Here is a 24,377-nt window from a genome sequence, read left to right on the forward strand (position 1 = left end):
GTGTCATTTTCCGTGTCTTCCCGGAAACAGTATGTTCCTCTGCCATTGGCAGCCCTGGCCACGTGATCTGCTGTAACCAAAGGATTATAACCAGAAGTGATGTATATCCAGAGCATGTTTTGCCAGTTCTTTTGTCTTTCTCCTTTGCCACAAGAATCGCACGTTTTGGAAAGGGGCCTTTCCATTAGCCTGAATCCTAAAATGAGAAAATGTGCGGAGCAGAGCCCCCATGTAACCCACAGCCATTATTTGAAATGGGGAAATAAACCACTGTTGTTGAAATCCTCAACGAGTTTGGGGTTATGGCAGTCATACCTAGGAAATGAGGACCAAAACAAGCATTGTAAATTGTTGAGAGCTTTTCGAGGGAAAAAATAGAGAATTCTGGATTTCTGCTTTTTAAATGCCATTTTATTGCAGTGAAAATAAGCCATGTTAACCTGATACACGTTTCCAAATGTTTGTGCACACAGAAACTACATAGAATAGTGGAACAAGTTAAAATAACAGCCACTCCAAAGAATCAATTATTGTTTTCCCCAGGAGCCATTGAAGGAAGTTAGTTTCCCAAAGTCGCTTTGATAAAAGTGATACTCCACAGGCATTACCCCAGGCTTGGATATGAGCTTCCTGCACTATGGTTTCCAAATGTGGAGGGTAACAGTGTTTGAACTTCAGAAGATAGAAGGAAAAGACACTGATCCTGGGGACTCACAGAAGACTAGATACCCAAAAACTGTTAAATGGGGGGGGGGGGTCTTAGTATTGTTTTTGTTTAAACAACTTACTGCAAATTTAAGAGCAAGACACCTTCTTAGGTAGCTCTCAACTTACTTTATTTTACTAATTTCACACATCGTGATTTTATTTTATTTTCACATATTGTGATTTTATTTTAATTTATTTTACTAAAATTTTAACTTAATTTTATTTTCTTAGTTGTAATAACTAAAGGGCATGGTCTGAGAAGTCCATTTTCATGAGTTCTTGTTCCCAAAGGAGGAATGTAGAGAAGGGACACAGGGCTTGATGCGTTTCAAGGCTTTTTTTTAAAGGACATTTATTGGAAAATGGTGATACAAAACCATGGAAGCCAGGTTGAATGTTGTTACTGACCACTGCAGAGGCAGAAATTTCATAAGGGATTCAGGAAGAAGCCAAAACCTTAAGTGACCATTTAGGCATTTTTCTCATGTGAGGATATACGGGTCTTTCCCTGACAGGAAATTACCTGCAAGCGAAGCATTTTCATGGTGCACAATTTCTACGTGCATCTCAGACAGCCTTTCCCGTGTCATTTTCTTTCTTCTTACACTGTCATTATAGAATATAGACTTCCTAGGGACAGACATTGCCTTTGTCATTCATTCATTTATTCAACATTGTGGTTTTGTTTTGTTTTGTTTCTCATTTATTTTTTCTTTTTAAAAATTCAGTTCTGCGCTTGCGGTCTAACAGAGACATGTTGGGTAAATACAACGTTATAATAAAATCTGGAGAGGGCTCTGATAGGAGTACATGAGTAGGACGGAGGAGGTGTGCTTGCCTCAGCCAGTGTGCGGGGTAAGGGGTTAAAAAGTGAGCCCCTGGGGCGCCTGGGTGGCGCAGTCGGTTAAGCGTCCGACTTCAGCCAGGTCACGATCTCGCGGTCCGTGAGTTCAAGCCCCGCGTCAGGCTCTGGGCTGATGGCTCGGAGCCTGGAGCCTGTTTCCGATTCTGTGTCTCCCTCTCTCTCTGCCCCTCCCCCGTTCATGCTCTGTCTCTCTCTGTCCCAAAAATAAATAAAAAAATGTTAAAAAAAAAAAAAAAAAGTGAGCCCCTCTTAGAAAACAATTGGAGCTGGTAGGTGAAGGAAGGAAAAAGAAAGTTCCCTGTTCCCAGGAAAGGGACACTGAGAGGACCAGGGGCAAGACTGGAAACTGCAAGTCACTCCACTGAACTGGAAACTAGCACTTTGAACTTGCTTTATTTTCGTGTGATTCAAATCTTCCACTCATCAAACCATTTTGGAATTTCCATTGCGGTGCCCTTCTTCGTGCTCTCATTTCTAATTATTTACTAGAACTGACTGCTTGGGTTGGGAGAATTGGTGGTGAGATACACACACAGGTGAACACTTTTTTTTTTTTTTTTTACTGTCATTGGTTAAGTATTTTGTCTTGTTATAAAGTAGTCCCAAGAGTAGCTAATGTTCAATGTTTATGTTTCCTGAAGATAGACTACAGTGGCAATTTTTAGTTTTTCCTGGAAACAACTCCTTTATTTAAGTAACTTTCTCCACTCCCTGCACCAACACCTTAGTTTAACTTAGCTCTCTACCTCCTGACTTATTTTTATTCACCCCCTGGCTTGTTTTTCTAGCTCTGGTCTCTCCATCAACTTATTCAAAGTCAACTTGATCATGTCACTTCCTGGCTCAAAGAATCTTTCTTTATTCCTTCTGTGTCTGGCAACTTCTCCTGGATTCTAGTCCTCCTTAATCAACCTTTTACTTACCTGTTTTCTCTGTTTCCCATTCCTCTCCCCAAAGCCAGACTCTTCTCTCCAATCTGTCCTCTTGGCTTCCTTCATCCATTTTTCTTTCCCATCCCTTTTTCAGACAAGTTTTACTCATCTTTCAGAGCTCTATTCAATTCATTCATCTGCTTTAAAGTTTCCTTGTCAACACAGAGAACACCACTTCAAGCTGAAGACTTGTTCTCTGAATTTTTTCTGTGCTTTCAGTCAATTCCATGAGACTTATTGCTGAAAGAGATTGCTGTTTTGTATAAATCAATTCTGTCCTTTAAATGTTGGTATTGTCTTCTCAACTAGATTGTAACATCCTTAGGGACGGGAACTGTAGCCCACAGTGTTCTGTGTTCCACACCAGCCTCCCTGTCTACTGAGCACAGAAGAAACTCAGCAGATGCAGATTGTAGCAGAAGCACTTTTCTTATTTCCGTTCTTCACTTAATTAAAGACTTCAAATTTGTATTTTAAGTAACTGATAAATCATCTTTTAAAGTTGCCTCTTACCTGCTTGCTTCACAATATGCATGCAAACACAAAACAAACACATTTAACATTTAAGGTTTATGATGTATCTCAGTTTCAAGAACTTGAATTATTTATGTTGGTCCGTTTATTTATTTATCTATCTATCTATTTATTTATTTATTTATGATTTTTTACCTATATTTATTTTTGAGAGAGAGAAAGCACGAGCAGAGGAGGGGCAGAGAGAGGTGAAGAAAGAGAATCCCAAGCAGGCTCTGCACCATCGGCATGCAGCTCCGGATGGGACTCCATCCTACAGACCACAAGATCATGACCTGAGCTGAAGAGTCAGACACTCAACTGACTGAGCCACCCAGGCACTCCTATTTCTTTCTTTCTTTTTAAATGCTTATTTGTTTATTTTGAGAGAGAGAAAGCACATGTGGGAGTGTGAACTGGGGAGGGGTGGGGAAGAGGGGAGGGAGAGAGAGAGAGAGAGAGAGAGAATCTCAAGCAGGCTCTGCACGGTCAGCACAGAGTCAGAGGCGTGGCTTAATCCCACAAACCACGAGACTATGACTTGAGCTGAAATCAACATTCAGATGCTCAAACAACTAACTGAACCATCCAGGCACCTCAGTGTTGGTCCTTTTAATACCTATGAATATTCATGTATTTCAGTTTTGTTACCTTTTTATGGCATCGGCGTGGTATCATGTAAGAAATTTGAAGGATGTCCTTCATAGAAGTGTGCGTGTGTGAGTGTATGTGTGTGTCTGTGTGTACTTGAAATTGCTAAATGCTAAATTGCTAAAATGATGGTCAATGATGGTCACTACTACTAATTACTCCAGTTTGCGTTTCCTAAGAGCAAGATATTATCCTACGTACACACAACATATATATTAAATCCGTAAATTAACACTGATAACAATACCACTTTGTAAGCCACAGATCCCATTTACACTTTGTCCTTATCCAAATAATGACCTTTATAATAAAAACGAGCAAAACATCCTTTCATTCCCTTTTTATTCTGATCAAGATCTCATTCAAGATTTTACTTTGAATTTAGTTGCTGTGCCCTTTAATCGCCCTTAATCTAGAAAAATTGCTACTTTATTCATATATACTGCCCTTAATAGTTTTAACCAATTAAGGCAGATATACTACAATGCCCTCCTTTTAGGTTTTCCAGCTATTTCCTCATAAATAGATTCAGGTTACACATTTTTGGCAGAAACACCATAGAAATGATGTTCCATTCTCATCACAGTATATCAAGAGGCACATGAGGTTTATTTGTCCCATCAATGGTAATATTAAATTTCAACCCTAAGTAGGATACTGTCTGCCAGATTTCTCCACTGTGAAGTGAATTAGTAAATACTTTGTTGCCCCAGGTATTAGAACTGCTAGAATTGCTACAATTTTTTCACTCCAATTGCATGATTGTTATAAACATCTATGTATCTCCTTCCTTCACACTCCAATGCACAGAAACTTCCACAATACCTAAAAAAAAAATTTTAAGTAGTTTTAAAATTTGATACATTATCTACCTAAAGAAATTAGTTGCCATATGTTTATCTTATTTTAACTTTTGAACAACATATATGTTCTTTCTTTCTTTCTTTAATGTTATGCCTCATGAAACCAATGTTTTTGTTAACAATACCCATACCCACGTTCCATACCCAACGTGGGGCTTGAACTCACGACCCTGAGACCAAGGGTTAGTTGCTCTACCGACTGAGCCAGCCAGGCACCCCTAATGATCATATTTTAAAATTATATATCTTACAGCACCTAAGACAGTGTCTAACTTTTAATAAATGTCTAATTGTATACATTGATTCACTTAAATTGGAATACTTGCAATCTTCAAATGCAAGGACCTTGATTTCCTAATGAAACAGTTAATATCCACCTTACTATTTCCACTGTATATTTGACATTTAAATACATACTACTTGATTAGTATTCCACTTGTGTCAAAGAATGATGCATATTTTCACAATAAGCCCCTTTTCTAACTTGATTTCTCAAGCTTTTCTACACACTTTCAAGATTTTTCAGCGTCCAGTGTCCATTCTAACACATTATACTTTTCCTGTATTATCATAAATTGCCATTTTATTAACAATCTCATTTATTCATTTAGTTAATTGGAATAAATTAGGTTCAAGTCTAAGCTATCACTTACTAGTAACATTATCTTAGGTAGATGGATTTACCTACCTAAGCCTCTACTTCCTCCTCTATAAAGTAAGGTCTATATTGTGGATAACCCAGAGTACAAAGTAGATAGCAGAAAAAAGAAGCAGCTTTATAGTACTTCCTCCAACAGGAAGCTTATGCTTCCATTGTACAATTGCCATTCATATAAGAAACCAATGCACCACCAAAACTATTTCAATCTTTGTGTGGAGATGAAATGGCCTATTTTATCATCAGAGATACAAAACCAAGCTTGTAATATGCAAAATAAAAATGTCATCATTTCTGCCTGTAATAATAATGTGTTATAAATACAGCAGCTAAACTAAAAAAACCACAGCAACAAAAAGAGTTATAAAGCTAATAATAAAAATAACAACATGAGAAAGGAAGTACAGGCCATGTTTCTTGGAAATGTGAATCAAATATAATGGGGAAATGTAGAGAAATAACCAAGAAAGATTTAGAAAGTCAGTAAATGTCAGCAATATAAATATTTTTTAAAAAGATATAGGTATAGGTAGAGTGTAGTACCATACATAGGTATTTAGTGGTAAACTAGAGAAAAGTCACATTTAAATACATTTTCTAAAGACTCCACAGTCAAGATAAACTGTCCACATGTCCAATTGCAAAACACAAAATTTGTAAGATATTCATAAATTTATAATGAAAATAATTTTGAGCAAATAAAGTGGAAAAAGAGTGATTTTAATAAAATTAAATTGATGTTTTCTGCAAGACTTCTTAAGAACATTCTTTCTTAAGCCCATTACTTTCATTTGAATGAGACTTGACAATTTTAAGCAATTTTTATAAGGATCTCACACACACACACACACACACACACACACACACACACACACACACTTTATACCTAATGCAGAAAAAACAATGAGAAAAGAAAAAATGGGTCACACAAACCTAGATCAGCACAGAAACCTGACAAAGGAAAATATCTTAATCATTTTAGGCTAATAGATTTAGCAAATAAATAGCTAGTTTAGATATGAAATAATCATTACAAACACAAGTTCTACAATATTTATAGTTTTCAACATGCAAACATAGTTAAGGCATAGTAAACTCTTGCATAGAGTTTACTATGCAATATTATGACTTTAGACATTCTGAACTAATGCATTCCATTGGTTTTGTATAGCTCCAGTATTTTTTAAAGCCAGAATATTTCATAAATTACATAGATTGGAAAAGATTGGAAAAACAGACATACATAGGGTAACATCTGTGGCAGACTGAATGTATTACCTGCCCTAATTCTCCAACTACTTTTGTGACCATTCTTTCTGCTAGGTAACTTTTATTGATCTCTAGCTCTGACTCCGAGATCAGCCATGTGATTTCTTTTGGCCAATGATATAGCAAATGCGACAAAGCAGAAACTTGAAGAACTGTGTGATAGGGATTGTTCACTCTTGCTTTTCTGCTATGGCCAGAATATTCCTGGATTACCCTGCAGATAACAGAACTGAGTCACTGCAATCAAGCCAGCCAAGGCCAGCTTAGACCAACCAAAAGTCAGTCAATCCTGGGACATGTGAGTGAGCTCAACCAAGGTCAGAGGTGCCTCACAGCCGATCTCTATCTAACCACAGACACAGGAGCAGGCCCAACAAAGCTCAGCAGGTCTAGATCAACTGAACTCTGCCAACTCATTTGTGTGACACTGAAGGGCTTTGATCATTTTATACATGGTATTTCTTTGGTAATACATAACGAATAGACTGAATAATTCATTATCTGAACCAGGAAACATTGACAAAAGGAAGGAGAGGCTGTGTATTATAGTAAATGGACTCTGTACCACACAAATCTGGAGGAATGTTTGCTTCACTTAAAATCAATCTCTGAGTCTCTTGAAAATTAGAGTCAAGGATACCATATCTCAGTTACAGATTTCCTAGCTAATGGACAATATTAAATAAATGTAGTCCATATATACAGCCTGTTGGCGATCAAGTTTTAAGCATAACACTAATTCATATTCCATACTTACTCATATTACAAAAGGGCTGAGAGAACTATGTCAATTTGTGCAACTGGCCAATAGTAAAAACAAATACATGACTTAAACAATGGTAAATGACTCCTGATATGTGGCCCCAGTATGGAAGATGATAGGAAAGGGTTTGTCCTAAGCTAAATCGGACAATACATTCCCTACATAAAAAGAGCAACCACTTTGCTTCTGTTGCTTGTTTCCAGGTACAATGTAAGCACAGTGTTGCTGGACATTTTATTGTAATCTTAAAAGTAGTTTTTACAAAAACACTGCTAAGTTGTGGGGTTTTTTAAACGATAAATGTTGCAATTAAAAAACAAAATATCTGTGTAATCCACACACTAAGCATGTATATAAGTCAAATTTGTCTCATTGGCTACCATTTTGAGACCTCAGACCTCTTACCAAGAGAAATGGCTAAGTAGAATAGTTTCGAGGTGCTTTTCTAAAACAAAAAACAAAATATTTCACTTTGGTGTTTGTCGTATGGTACTACATTTAAAACAGTACCTTCTACGCAGATTCTGTCATCTAACTATTCTGATCTTTTGATTGGAATAAGTATCAAATAGTAGAAGTACCAGATATCCAGTCACAAGATATAGATCCTTATATTACGCATCTACTATGTGACAACATTAGCACAAATATTATGTTTTAAAACAACACGCATTTATTATTTTATAGTTTTTATAAATGAGGAGTCTTGAAACAGCATAGCTATGATTCTACTGGAATCAAGACATTGACCAGGGCACTGGTCTTATGTGAGGCTTGACTGGAGGAGGAACCACTTTCAAGCTCACTCAGATTGTTGGCATAATTCAGTTCCTTGCATGTGTAGGACCAAGGGTTACAGGCTCTTGCTGGCTGTCAATCAGTGGCTGCCTTAGCTCTAGAACTGTTCCCAATTCCTTGCCACCTGGGAATACTCAAGATGGTCCACTTGATTCTTCAAATCTAGCAAAGGAAAGAGAGTCTCCAGGAAGACAGATGCCACAATATCATGTACAAAATCATGTACATCTAATCACACACATCCTGTCATCTTTGTTGTGTTCTATTGGTTAGAGACAAGTCACAGGTCATGCCCATACTTAATTAAGGTGAGGGGACAGGACAAGGGCTTGAACATCAATAGGTGAGAATCATGGATGTTTGTCTACCATACTTTGTCATCCTAGAGTTTGTCTACCACACGTCTCCAAACAAGAATGAGGCATATTAAGGTAATATGTTCTCTCTAAAACTCACCAAAACCAGAGTTTCATTTACTTAATAAAAACATAGTTCAGAGAAAGTAATGGCATGGTGATTTGATAGCTGCTTCAACATGTGGTCATTCATACAGATGGCTTTCTGCTTGTTGCATTAACTTGTTCAGGTTTCCTACATGAAGCTTTAAGTGATGTGTCTCAAGGATTCTAGACTATTTTAGGACTTATACATATTTTTATTATAAGGAGAATTTTGTTATATTCATAATCTTCATAAATGTCTTTTATAGACTCTCTTAAAAATGTAGTATTTTATGCAATATTATCTACTGGGGCAACTGAAGACCAAAAAGGCATCTCGTTTTGTCCTGTGTACCAGGTGGTACCAAAACCCCTATTGAGAGACAGGGAACTCTAAGAGCCCAATGTCTAACTCATTGACCAGCTGCCATGATTTTGAAGATTAGATGTAAAATGGGTAAAATGTTTAAATAGCAGTCTACATTTCAGAACATATTGAAATTTCATCCCCTGCTAATTAACCATGGATGGAAGTTACTATTTGGCTTCCATTGAGCAAATGCAGCAAACTGTTGTCTGCTGGAATGAAATACAAATGTAGCCTATTGGTTCCTGTAACTTCTTCCACTGCAAAATTAACCTTCCCTCCTATCTTTCATTTATAAGGTGGAAACTCATTACTTTTAAAAATTCAATGGAAACATACAAGCCTCTTTGGGAATAGCCTGACTCTTAAAAACTAAACCAAAATACACAGGTAATAAAAGCAAGCCTTGTTGCTATAGAAAAATTGCTCAAATAAGAATTTTGGTGTATTATTGTTTTCCAGCGAACCAATTATGGAGGGTAAAATTGGAACCTAAGTGAATAGCTATTTCATGTTGCTGTAAGTGAACTGCAAGAGTTCTCCATTTCAAAGTCACTTGACATAAAACTTACACATTCCAGACTTCTGAAACTTTCCACCTACTTATATCGCTGCCACTTACACATATCGTTAATCCATCAATAACTCTCAGGGTTACAACAGCCGAATGGAAAAATGGCCAGCGTTCCCCTATTTCATAAATCTCAGGGTGCTTGTGATTCTTGAAAATACTGAACATATTTTTATTTGCTGTTTCAGAATGATTAAAATAATTTAGAAACAGATACTCTTAACTGGTGAGTGATTTAGTCTGGAGTTAGAATTAATATTCCACATTTTCTCATTTTTGGACAGAGAACTATTTACTAAGAGCATTTCAAGCAAGAGGAATTAATATACTTCTTCTGTTGACTTTCCACCTTAATATTAAAAAGGAGAGCATTTATTAGGGAAAATATGATTTCACATTTACTCTAGATAGTTTTGTATAGTGAAAGTTTCATGGTTCATTTTATCAAGGCTTATTTTTCCCTAGTACATGTTGAGTCGTTTATATCACAAAGACTGGGTTATTAATTTTTTTCAGTAAATCTGTCCCCAAAGAAAAACAAAGCAAGTTCCTATACACTGACAATATGAAAATGTAAATACTTGAAAATCAAAATTAATTTTAATTATATTAGTTATGTTAATTTAGAGTTCTTGAAGGTGTGTAACTTGAACAATTAAGAACAAATATTCTGGGACTAAGGAAAATTATAGGGAGAAGCAAAAAACAAAAAATAACCTTGAAGAAAACTTAGAGAAAAAGAACATATTTCTAAAGAAGAGATACAGCAAGAGATCTTGATTTTACTATCACTTTTTTGAAGAAATGAGCAAATAAATCTGAAAAAAAAAGGCCATTAAAAGAAAAGGGAGAAATGGCAAATCATGGCAATTGAAATAATTTCATTCTAATTTGAAAATAACCACTGCAAAGAAAGTAGAGACAAGTAGGACATCTAGAAAAGTCTCAACTATGGGTTGCTATTAAAAAAGTGAAATAGGGGCGCCTGGGTGGCTCAGTCAGTTAAGCGTCCCACTTCGGTTCAGGTCATGATCTCACGATCCGTGGGTTCGAGCCCCGCGTCGGGCTCTGTGCTGACAGCTAAGAGCCTGGAGCCTGTTTCAGATTCTGTGTCTCCCTTTCTCTGTGACCCTCCCCCGTTCATGCTGTGTCTCTCTCTGCCTCAAAAATAAATAAACGTTAAAAAAAAATTTTTTTAAAATAACATAAAAAAATAAAAAAGTGAAATAAGTACGAAAGAAAACAAATAAATGGAACCTAGGGTGTGGGCTCTTGTTAATAAAGGCCTGTTCCCCAGGGAGCTTTCAATGACCTCTTGTTCCAACTATAACTCTCTGCTAATTAAAAGCTTTTGCTCCCATGTAGTTGTCTCTAAGTTCCTTAACCTTTGCTGCAGCATTGAAATTGGGTGTTCAATTTCATTGTTTGGAGCCCAAGTAGATATAAAAGACCCTTAGCTTGCTATACCCATGTATGTTCAACACCTCTCTAGTGTGAAACCCTGGAACAATTCACCTGGCAAACACAAGATCTTGAAATCCTTCTGAAAGTAAGTGAAAACTGTCAGGAACAAACTTACTAGTGAGTTATCCAGAGGTTTTGTTCATAAAAGTGCTTCGATAGATGAGGCACTAGAGTTTTTCAATTTATGTATGGGCATTGTCAAATTGGTGTGGCAATAAAAATGCCCATAGTTTCCAAACCATCTATCATCATGGTTGATATTTGGAAATACTTTCATTTGACACTTTCATTTCCAAGCGTTACTTTCACACATGTATTTTTGTACCATGTTTTGATAATAGACAATATACAGAGCTCATTTGCCATGTCATCTCTATAGGCAACAGGGAGCTGTGTTAAGTATTTCAAATTCTAGCTGAGACTTTTGTATAGGAGAGTTTTGATACATTTACATTATCATCATATTGGATATATTGGTCTTAATTTAATTTAATTTTTTCTTATTTATTTTATGCTTCCTTTGTGTCCTACCAATTTTTGTTACTTGCTCTTCAATTTCTTTTCCCCTTTACCCTTTTTATGTTTGCACTCATACCAAAGTGGCTAATAGTTACTGAGCCCTTATTATGTGTTGGGCACTAGAGTAAATATTTAGCTCACAATAAATCATCTATTCACAAATCCTGCAAAATAAGTAACTCTTCTTCCCCAATTTACAAATGCAAGACTGATTTGTAACCTACTGTAGTTCAGAAAGTGTAAGGAACAGCAATAGGACTGGAATTCAGGCCTGTTGGATCTAGGAGCTTGTGTCTTAAACATTACAATGCAATATGTCTAATCATCAATGCAGAGTGAAGAGAAGGCTAGCAAAGACAGAGAACACACACCTGGAAGACCCAGAAAGAAATGAGGCTGGGGTGGGGGGGAGGGCGGGGCAGTGGGCGGTGAATGCTGTCTTTTCTCTCCTAATTTGAAATACTATTCTATTATGTATATCTTCCACATGGATAGATTTAACTATTTCTCCATTTGTCATTTGGTTTACTTCCCTTCATTGTGTTTCCTTTCATTACACTCGTAGTAATTTTAAACCACTTTATTTTTAATTTCAACCTTTGATCATATTTTTAATTGGTATGCCACATTAAATGAATTTTAAAATAGTCACCTATAACCTTTGCTAATATTTATTTTTTGATCTTTAAAAGAAATATCGAATATCCTTAACATTTGTTTAACTATATGATGCATAAGGATTAACTAAAAAATAAATTGCACTATGAATTTTTACAAAATAATTTGTCTCTGACTAATATATGTGATGTATATACATATATACAAATATTTATGTGTATACATACATATACATGCCATGGATCTACTTCTTGAGTCTACCAATAGTTCTATTAATTTGTCTGTCAAAAATCTGGTACTCCCAGATACCTGGGTGGCTCTTGGTTGAGAATCCCACTCTTGGTCATGATCCCAGGGTTGTGGGATCAAGCCCTGCATCAGGCTCTGCCCTGAGTGTGGAGCCTGCTTAAAACTCTCTATCTTTATTTCTATCATCTCTATCTCTATCTCTATCTCTATCTCTATCTCTATCTCTATCTCTATCTCTATATCTCTATCTATCTCTGTCTCCCCGCCCCCTGCCCTTCTCCTCCACTTGTGTTTGCATGCTCTCTCTCTCTCTCTTTCTCTCTCTCTCTCTCAGATAAAAAAGATAGGGGCTTCTGGGTGGCTCAGTCAGTTAAGCATGCAGCTCTTGATTTCGGCTCAAGTCGTGATCTCATGGTTCATGGGTTCCAGCCCCACATCGGGGCTCTCTCTCCCTCACTCTCTGCCCCTCCCCTTCTCAGCTGTCTCTCTCAAAATAAATACATGAACATTAAAAAAACCTAAAAAAATAATAATAATCTGATACTCCCATCATACTGACTTGAATTATCTTTATAATACCTTTTAAGAATGGTTAAAAAGTCTGTATTTAATAATAATCTGATACTCCCATCATACTGACTTTAATTATCTTTATAATACCTTTTAAGAATGGTTAAAAAGTCTGTATTATACTCCATTTTAACAGTTTTCCCGGATATTCCAGATTATGTACTCTTCTAGATGCACTCTGGAATATTAATTTGGAGAATCACTTTATAAATATTATTACAAATAGCATCTTTAGTGGAACTTTAGGCCCATTACTTTCAGAAACATTAAAACACATATTTGACATATTAACAGAATTGTACAAACCTAAAGATTAATTTAGGAAGAGTGTATGACTAAGATTTACTTTTCTTTAATGAGAAACGTATTGGATTCATAGATGGTTACTTGGAATCAATAAGTATGATCATTTCTTCTCATTTGCACTATTGATATTAATTTCATAATATCAGACCTTCTTTACATGCCTCAGGATAAATATATATAGTCTACTTCTCTTTTAATGTACAAATATATTTGATTTATCGACTTGCTATTTAATATTTGCATTTGTACTTACCTGTGATATTGTCTATTTTTTTTTCTTCTATTTGGAAAATTTTTGTCACTGGTGTTACCTAGACTTAAAAATGAATTGGGACAAGTGCTTCCTTCCCTAAAGGAAAAGTGGAAGAACTTAAGAGAAATTATAACAGGGACTCTGACATAGATTAGGGCACCCTGTAAGAGGATGTGATATTTAAAACATGACTTGAAAAATGCATAGAACCTACTCAGACAAGAGATGAAGAGCATTAAAGAAAATCTCCTGGCAAAAAATTCAGCATGTGTAGAAAACTTGAGGAAGCCAAAACTTTGTCAAAGTCAAGAAAATGCTAATAGGCCAGTTCTGTTAGAGGGTAGGAGATGAGGTTCCAGGACCACTCAGATTTGGAGTCAGAAAGAGGAGTGGGATCATAATGTAAAGGAAGCCAAGTAGGAAACGTATCTGGGCACTGTCACAGACACAGTCTTGAACGCTATTGCGAAGTACGTTCATAGGGATATTGTAGATGCGTTGGGAATGTTTTGTTTAAACAAGAACTTCTACTGGATCACATTCTGTAACTTATTGATCTAGCATCTCAACAAGCATGTAAAGAAAGATGATATTTCCACCTGTTTTCTCTGCTGTCTGTAGTGTTCATGTCATCTTAAGGCTGGATCCTCTCTTGCCAGTGGAAAACAGAGTTACATGAGTTTATATCCCCTAAAAGAGACTTTTCCTTTTTTTTCAGATATTTTCCAGAAGTCTCCCACAAACATCTTTTTTATGTTCCATTAACTATACCTGCTTATTTCTGCACGAGCAAGGGAAGTGGGAATAACTTTTGACCAATCATGATGATGCTGAGGATGGGATCAGCATCACCTATGGCATGTGGCTGGGTGGTAAAGAGTTATGTGCCTGGGAGAGCTAAGATTCTGTTAGAAAGCAAGAAGGGAATGAGATGCTTTAAAGGAAACCAGCAATGCACACCACAGCATTAATGTAAAATGAAGACTGAAAACTGTGTGTTTGATTCAGCAACCAGGCCATTTGTGATCACAGCAAGTTTCAGCAAACAAGGGGCCAGACTGGAATGCATGGAAGAGGGAATGAGTAGTGAGGAACTAGAGTGAGAGAGTCAACGACATTTTCAACAGATTTTGCCAAGGATACAATAGTGAGATAGAAGTGGAGGAAAGGAGGCCTAGGAAGGGCAAACAATAGGGCCGGGAAGACAGAGGTGGGATCTAGACCAAATGTGGAAGTCTGGCCACTAGCAGGATTCATGGGTACCTTCCATGGCAAGGTAGTGGTGAGAATATGGATTGAGATGCAGGGCTATTTCGAATCTCTGTGGGAACATGCAACTATTACTATGTGGTGCAAGAATGTTATTTTATGAAGTGCAAGGTAGGGTCATTAACAGAGAATGAAAAAGGCAAAAGAGGTCAGAGTCTGAGGAAAGCAGGGAAAGGATCAAATGGTCAATGGAGAGCAGAAAAAGTTCTTGCCAGAGAAGGCAGATAAGGAATCCAGATGGTGTTGAATGCACAGTTGGGATTGTGTGCAATGGTTTTCCGTGTTTTGAGCATTTGGTTTTGCTTTCTCTATCTTTTTTTTCTTCAGGGGTAGGGATATGTTATCAAGAAAGTATGTTGTGTGTGTGTGTGTGTGTGTGTGTGTGTGTGTGTGTAGTTGTGTGTGTTTTTAATAATTGTACATGTGTGTACCATTGTGTGGTTTCTAAATCCCCGGAAAAATATTTTTCACTTTCTTAGACATGCCAGCCAACGAGGCTAGACATACATTTATTTTCCTAAAAATTTTCTCCTTAAAACATTCGTTTGAAGAGTACAATTTGGACAAAAACACTTTATATTATTTTGTGGATATTTGCTTTTCCATTAATAACTAAATATGATACTTGATTTTTATGTTTTGTTCATTTGTTCTTCATTTTACCTGGTGCAAGATTTCTTTTCATTCCACTTACATTGTTCTTTCTTTAGAAAAGCTTTAATATGCTATCACTACTATATTTCTATTTATTCTTCTGTTCTATCAATCATTAGTAAGACTTTCCTGACATATGTTATTATGAAGAAGCTGTAAGAGAGTGGAAACAATCACAGTTATTAGACTGTAGTTCAAACCCAGCATTCCTTATACATGACTAAAGTCTATGCCCTAAACCAGTGTTTTTCAGAGTTTGGGTGTGTCAGAATCACTTGGAACACTTATTAAAATACAATGGCTGGATCCCTTCCACACTTTCTGATTCAGTAGGTTTCAGGTTAGGGCTGAGAATTTACATTTCTAACAAGCTCCCAGGGGTTACTGATACTGCAGATTTGGGGGCCACACTTTTAATGCTTTAAACCATTAAATTGTCTTGCTTCATCAAATTAGAGTAAAGCAATAAAGAGAGGAACTGTGTTGGCAGCATTAAAAACATTTGCACTGAATAAATTCCAAAGGATTTTTAATTCTTCTGCATTTGGGATATGGTTATTTGAGGTAAGCTTTACAGAGGGGGTTATGTTTCAAGCTGAGCCTTGAGGAAGATGCATGGCTTTCTAATGTCACAAACTATTAAACACTGGAGTGGTCTGCCTTTGAAGGCGGAGAGATACTGGTCCATGGCGATGTCGAAGAAGACATGGGATAAACTACTGAGATGGATGTTATTGGTAAAACATAATCAGATATCAGATGTGTTGGACCAGACATCATTCAAGGCCCTTTTCAATGTTGCTGTGCCCTGCTCTGAAGAAACAGGAAGACTTAAGTGTTAAGTAAATGGACTAGAGTCAGACAGGTCGGGATTCAAATCCCAACTCCACAGTTGATTGGCTCTTTGAGGCTGGGAAGAGCATTTAATTGTTCTCAGTCGCCTCCTGTTACTTTGCTAAGGCTGCCTAACAAGGTGTCACAACCTGGGAACTTAAACAGAAACATCTTACCTCACAGTTCTGGAGGCTGGATGTCTGAGATCAAGGTGCTGGTGGGGCTGTGCTCCCTCAGAGGCAAGGGAAGGATCTGTCCAATGTTTCTAGCCTCTGGTAGTTCCTTGGCTTGCAGCAACCTGCATGATTTTTCCTTGTATGTCTGTCTATGTCCAAATTTCCCCAATCATATTTGGTAAGGGACCCACTCCACTCTAATATGATCTTATTTTTATTATTTACAGCTGCAATGACCCTATTTCCAATTAAGCTCACATTCTGAGGGAGGCTAAGGCTTCAACACATGAATGTTGGGGGTATACAATTCAACTTATAACACCCTTCTTACTCTCTTGTAAAAGAGGGTTGAAGTTATCTAACAGGGTTGTTGTGGAAATTAAATGAAAAAATGTGTGTAAAGTTTTATCTCACAGTAGCTTTTCAATATATTTTATTATTGTTATTATTATTATTATTACTACTGTAAAAATGTATCCACTCGTGTCTAATGTTTTAGAAGTAGTCGTCTTTTTCCTGCCTACCATCTGTATTAAAAGTCATAGCATCATCCATAATTCCTTCTAATATACTAAAGATATAGAATTTTTGAAAGATGTACTGGAAAAAAAAAGATGGCTTACCGTTGTTCATTTGTGATTTATTCTGCCTTGCCTATGGAAGGGATTGGATATTTTGAGTCATTTCTATCTAAGCAGAGCACCAACGCCTGTAGGTGGCCCATTCAGATAGAACATCTTCAGGGCAAAGGGCGACTCTCTCTTTATACTAGACCAGCACTTGGTTCTTTTTCTTCCTCTTTTTTTATGTACTTATTTAATTTTTGCCCTGTTTGCTGCCAGAGATGTCCTGGATGATGAGACCCTGTGCTGGGCATGTGACCGACAGGAAAAAAATCAATGCTGAGAGCAGATTCTAACAGTTGAATGGGCAGCATGCAGGTGGTAATGACTTTCAGTCACAATTTGTGTGAGGCCCAATGCCATGCTTCAGCGTGCTAGTCCATTACCAATGTTCCCATGCTCTCAGTCCACTGCTAATTTAACTCCCAAAGCTCCCTTTCACTCTCTCCTGTTTGCTCTTGTTCTCTTTCTTATTAAATTACACTGACTTTGGTTAGGGCCTGAATAGAAGTTTCGTGCAGCACAAGGCAAAATAATGTTGCTGTTCCAATACCACCTGCATCATAGGCATTTGGATTGAAGAAAGACTTGACATTCCATAGGCAGGAATGCATTTTTATTATACATGCAATATTTTGGTCAGCTTTCTAAGGTACCTTGTCTTGTATCCCCTACTCAACGTAAGGACAGGCAGAAGGATATATAGGGAATACTGTGTGTTTATTTCTATGAATTGTATAAAGTACCCCCTCCTTACCTACCACCTTCTATAATGAGAGGGGTAGAATTAATTTGACCTGAAAGAGAAAGAGAAATTACCTACATTAGTACAGAGGCACAGGTGCCTGGATGGCTCAGCCGGTTAAGTGTACGACTTCAGCTCAGGTCACGATCTCACGATTTGTGGGTTCAAGCCCCGCGTTGGGCTCTGTGCTCACAGCTCGAAGCCTGGAGCCTGCTTCTGATTCTGTGTCTTCCTCTCTCTCTGGCCCTCCCCTGCTCTCTCTCTGTCTCTCAAAATGAAATAAGTGTAAATTTTTTTTAAATATGGAGGCACATTTATATATATATATATATATATATATATATATGCACATTTTTATTAGAGTTAGGGGGAAAATTAGGGGGAAAACAATCAGTCCAAGTATTTATCCAGAAAGTAACTACCCCTTATTAAGTATCTATACTGTATAAATGTTAATCTTCCCTCCAAACACTGCAAGTTTATGTATTATTCATATTTCTCAAATTAAAAAACAGAGATTTAATAAATATAAGTGACAACTTATAGTTATATCACCGTTAAGTAGACAATTTGACATTGCATCTTGAACTCCTAGATGGGTTCCCTAAAGCCTCTGCTCTACAGAGGTTCTGCTCATATAACCTAAAATCTCTACTTCGGTCGCATTGTAGATGTGCAGAACATATGGTGTATTTAGTTGTATCTAGTCATAGGGCTTTCCCGGCAGGGCAAAGTTGCCATCAATAAAGACCTAGAGTGCTTTTCTTAGTATCTGCTCCTTTACCTCACCCTTTTGTCTGGACAAACTAGAGAAAGGCAGATCCAGGTGGGATTGCTGGGTCCTGTGTTAGTGTGTAACAAGCTAAGAAGGCAAGTATTCATTATAGCTTCCAATTTAGTACTTCCAACAGAGCCCAGAATATCCATATCCAAGTCAATTTTAACCTGTTTCCAGCTCAGCTACCCGGCCTCCTACAGTTGGCTAGAAACATACTTATGCTCATTTAATTTATGTATACATGTACATGTACACACACACACACACACACGTATATTTATAATCTCCATAATAACTTGATATTTTTGTCAATCAGACTTTTAGTCATATTCTATCCCAAATTTGGGCATTTTGAGGAGCCCAATACTTTAACATCTACATCTTATATTTTATCTGGAAAATTACTATCACATAATTTTTATCGTGATGGCATTTGATTGTGTCCTACCCTCCTCTACTGTTTCTAGATATATGGTCATTGAAATTACAGCACCTCAGCTAAATAATGACCTGGGCAGTGGATAGGAAGTGGATTATCAAAACCCTCCTTTTCCTTATGAAATTTAGCAGTTACATGTTTGTAAAATTTGTCCAATGTAAATTGAATTTACATAAACATTTTTACTCTTAGGATTCAGTGCTCGTCCACCCTCCTGTTGCCACTTGCTTTTACTAGATAGTGTTGAATCAAATGAAGGCCTGTGGATGAGAAGGGGCTATTGGCACCAGTTACATTTTGCTAGTCGACAAAGGACCTGGAGCATCCTGGGAAGACTGAGAGCATTAGGAAACCCAATGAGTGAGGAAATGCTGACTATCTAATTTCTTCCATCAGCCCTTCTAAACAGGGGCTCGATGAGAGAATTACATCCTGAATCTCTAAGTGGCATCTGTATTGCCTGAGGAGTTTCCTTCTCTCCTACACATCTAAGTATGATGCCATCTAAGAAACATCCTTGAGTGAATTGAGACAATAGGCACCAGAATCATTTTCTGAATTGTGCAGGTTAGATGAGGAATCCCAACTGAGGAGGTGAGGAAAGATATAGTGTATGTCTATTAACCTGTCACTCTCAAAAAATATATGGAGACAAGATCATTTGAGCAGCAAACACTGACCTGCAATTTAGGGGCAAGTGGAGAGAATCCATTTCTTCCAATCTAAACTAGGTTTTGTTTTTTCTCATGCTCTCATATAGTTTCTTTGTTTCTTTGTTTGTTTGTTTGTTTGTTTGTTTAAATTCAAGTTAGTTAGCAGACAGTGTAGTATTAGTTTCAGGAGTAGAACCTAGGGATTCATCACTTACATACAACACCCAGTGCGCATCCCAATAAGTGCTCTCCTTAATGCCCATCACACATTTAGCCCGTCCCCCCACCCACCTCCCCTCCAGCAACCTTCAGTTTGTTCTCTGTATTTAAGAGTCTCTTATGGTTTGCCTCCCTCACTCTTTTTATCTTATTTTTCCTTCCCTTTCCCTACGTTCATCTGTTTTGTTTCTTAAATTCCAAATGAGTGAAGTTGTCTTTCTCTGACTGACTTATTTCGCTTAGCATCATACACTCCAGTTCCACGCATGTTGTCGTAAATGGCAAGATTTCATTCTTTTTGATCACCGGGTAATCTTCCATTGTAAATTTATACCACATCTTCTTTACCCATGCATTAGTCGATGGACATTTGAGACTTTTACTCCTAGGAAGGTCACTTAATAGGTTTTCCCATTCTGGATACTGTCTTTTCTCCTATTAAAGAAATGCCCACATAGATGTATTATCATATAAATGTGGCCAATAAAGGTGGTATACTGGGCCCATTGGTCACTATCAGTGATGCTGAGGTTATTGTGATATAAATATATATATATATATATATATATATATATATATAGAGAGAGAGAGAGAGAGAGAGAGAGAGAGAGAGAGAAAAGAGAACTTTGGTAGGCAAAGACTTTACAGGTGAAAAATTATCATAAAACAACATAGCATTTTTTTGGAGCTACAGATTGAGATGTACCCAGAACAGATTGCTTTCTCATGATGAGAAAAGGTCAGAATTGTGATAGTTCTGATTATTTCCCTTTTGTGCCACAGCAGATTTACAAGTTTTATTAGGGTAAGTGTGATAAATAGCAAAACAATAGGAACAATTGATCCTAGGTTTGGAGAAGAAGACATATCATTTCAAGTTTCTAAATCATCTTTATTAACCACTTGACCTTAGACAAATCCCTCAATTCCTCTGAGCCTCAGCTTCTAGAACTATAAATTATGAACCCTTGATCTCAAGGATTATGGTAAAAGTCAAGAGATGAGATATAAACCGGTCCTATGTATGTTCTAAAAAACAATAATGAAGTCTACCAAGAATTGCTGAGTAAAGTGAGAGTATTTTAATTTATTTGTATTTTATGATTTACAGACATGTTATGCATTTCTCTACTTGATCTTCACCAAAAGGCCAGGAAGCAATTTTTTTTATCTGTTTCTCAAAACACCACCTCGACAGAAGCTGAGGAACATCATGTGATATGCCAGAGGTCAGAAAACAAACACATAATTGAGCCTGGACCCCTCTTGTCTGCCTGATTCTAAAGTCCACTTTTTATCGTTTCTACCCTATATATTCCATTAGTCTTCTAATTTTATCATGCCTCCATCGATTGAACTTCTGCTAAGCACTGGCATCAGAAAGTAGACTGTGAGGGCCACCAACTAAAATACAGAGTGAAGAACGAAGGCAGAATCTTGGAACCACAATGTTCTGTCAAAGTCATCGGGTGAACTCCTTGCCTATGTAAAGCTCACCAAACCATTCCAGACACATTGTCAGGCATGGAATTAACTGCTCTAACTCCTCTGCTTAACCGTGCTTGCTACCCCCAGAGTTCCTCCTTACATCATTTGAACTCCCTCCAGCTGCAATTTATGCCCTTCTTCTCTTATTCTTGCCTCATCAGAGAAGGAGAACAGCTGGTCACCATCCTCTCTATAATCACACTTGGGATAATGAAGGCGGTTATGGAGTCACTCTTCAACAATTTCAGTCCAGGTCTTGCTACACAGACCTATTTACTGGAGGAACTGACAAAGATGGCAAGTGGAGGAAAATACATTTAAAACATATTCACACCTAGTAAAATACTGAGTAGGAAAACTGATTTAGAGCGAATATTGTTCCTCATTATTTTCCCGTGGCTCGTGTTCTGCAATTGTTTAAAATCTGAAGCCCATTCCATAATGGCTAATGATATGATTTTTCATACAATTTGGGTCTGGCTTTATCTGAGTTTGAGATAATTAAGTCAGGAAATCCAAGGTGGAAAAAAAAGGGGGGGGGGGCGAGTTAGACAGGGGCCAGCAGGATATTTGATCCAAGGCACATGTGTCTGAAATTAAATTTGGGAGTTAGACTGTGCTATCCTTAAATCAAGACAGCAAATGAAGGGGAACCTTCTGTGTGCTAAGAAAAGGGAATATGTAGGCTGCTGCCTTGTGGGAATTGCAGCGAACAGGGATAATTCCCAGAAACTACCCAGATTGACGGAGCGGCTGTTTGGCACACTAGAGTGAGGGAACGAGAATGGAAGGCTCCCTATAATTACCTTGTCCAAGTTCCTGAGAGATCACCTGTGTGCCCAGTGGATTTAGGCAGGTACAGCTGCAGGAGTGTGCAGGAAATAAGACATTGCTTAAATGGCGTGATTTTTAAGGAGAGCAAGCCCTCCGGTTAGAAATCATTTGGATGCATATTGTTTCATTCATTCTAGATTTAGTTTTTGATACTTTAAAAGAGTTGATGCATCTCAGCATCCTCACTTGAAAAGTATTATTCTCCATTAGCAAACAAGTCAGCTAATGTCATCCTGAAAGCATGATTCTGCAAGAATAGGAATGACATGCCAGCTCCATTTGTGACTCCAGACAAGGTGGGAGAATGGTCAGACAATTCATTCATTCACTTATTCATTCACCCAATCAGCCATCAGTAAAATGGGAATAAACACAGTATCCACCTCTGGCTAGGCTTTATAAGATCTTGAGCTTGCCTACTTATATAATCTCATCTCCTCCTACCTCCCCTTTCATTATGTTTCAGGCATACTGATTTTTGCTGTCTCTTGGTCAAGCCAAGCTCATTCCTTGGTGCATCTGGACTGTTTTCCTCTGTGTTCCCTCCCCCTAGATCTTTCCATGGCTGTATCTTCATGAACATTCAAATATCACCTTGCTTTTCTTCCCTGACCATGGATCTAAACGTGTTATGTTGACACTTTCATTCCTTTATTATTATTTTCTATCTTGTTACTCCATTTTTATTTTATTTTTTCATGGAATTTGTTTTTTAACTTTTGCAATACAAGTACCTATAACAGTGTTTGGCACATCTATGGACTCATTAAATATTAGTTTACCTCAGGTATTTATGTGTTTATTATTTTCCCCTTCCCACTAGAGTGTACTTTTCATGAAGACAGAACTCTTTTATTTTTTCATGTTCACTGCAGCTTACCCAACATTAGAGCAGTGCTTGGAAGAAAGTAACACCTCAATAATTATTTGCTAAATCTTGTTTGTGGTAGGCATTCACATGTGAACAATGTAAGTGCAGTGTAGAACGGTAGATGGTGTGATTTTTCTCTTGTTTTTTCTTTTGTTTAAATGTCTTTTATTCTCATGCATCTAAGATAGGGAGCCTCAAGCTCACAGAGAGGAAGTAGATTCACCATTCTACGTTCATGTTGAGGAGTAGCTGACTGTACAAGTCAGCCCTGACTACTGCAGCCCAGGTAACCCTCTTTCTTCTTGAACTATTTCACCACCACTAGTATAAACAAGACGTGGTTCACTAGAGGTAGAAATAGAGGCTATACTTGAAGTCAGTGCTAGAGAAGCAGTTATAAATATGCAAAAGGTTCTGAAACGTTGGAGGAGGAGTCAGAGGAGGATGCAGGTGAAGTATGTGAAGTCAGAGTCAAAGGAATGTTAGTAGCAATGTTGTCGGTGACATATAATAAAAACCCGCCAAGACCTGCAGCTATAGGAAGCAAATAAATTCAAAAGGAGAGATCAAATTGATTTTGGCAGATAAAGCCTTCTGGAATATAATCCCTCTTAAAGATCCAGAAGTTCCTTTACCAGCCCTTCTTTGTCTATCTAAAAGGAGCCAGATGTTTCTGACATGTAGACTCTATTATCTAATTAGATGTGGTTGCTTATTTTACAAAAGTTAGTCTTCTGAATATTAAGCAACTACAAAATCAGAGTCAAACATAGTTAAAGAAAATAAAAATTATATGTACTATATATATAATGCATATATATAATTATATATGTATATAAAACACTGTGTCATCTGTAATATTATTATCACAAGTTATCATTATACAGAAAAATATTTCTTTAATGTCAATCTCCACCATTAGACTGCAAAAATGTCAGGGACATATTTTAATCACTATTTATTCCTTGACTAACTAAAGTTGATTCAGCAAATATTTATTGAGTGTTTTGTATGACAGTTTACCATGATAATTGGGTAAACACAGTCTCTGTGCCACAGAGTTTGTGTTTTTGTTGAAGGAGGTAAAATGAAATAATACAGGATGATATTAGTTATTGATAAGTGTCTCATAGAAACTAAGAAGCCCTGACATGATCATGACTGGGCAAATGACAGTGACACCACTGAAGATAAGATTGAGATTTGGCCTCAGCAGAATTTAAGTTGAGACTTAAAGGTTGAAAAGAAACCAGAAAGACTGCTCCAATCCTGAAGACAAGGGCAAATACACTCTAAAGCACAAATGAGCTTGACCTGGTCAAGCAACTGTAAGGAGAACTTGACTGCAGCCTAGTGAGCAAAGAAAAAAAACAGTAGCAGATGACATTAGAGAGGTGGCCAAAGAAAAAGTCATGCT

This window comes from Panthera leo, chromosome B1, assembly GCF_018350215.1.
Source record: "Panthera leo isolate Ple1 chromosome B1, P.leo_Ple1_pat1.1, whole genome shotgun sequence".
Taxonomy (NCBI): domain Eukaryota; kingdom Metazoa; phylum Chordata; class Mammalia; order Carnivora; family Felidae; genus Panthera; species Panthera leo.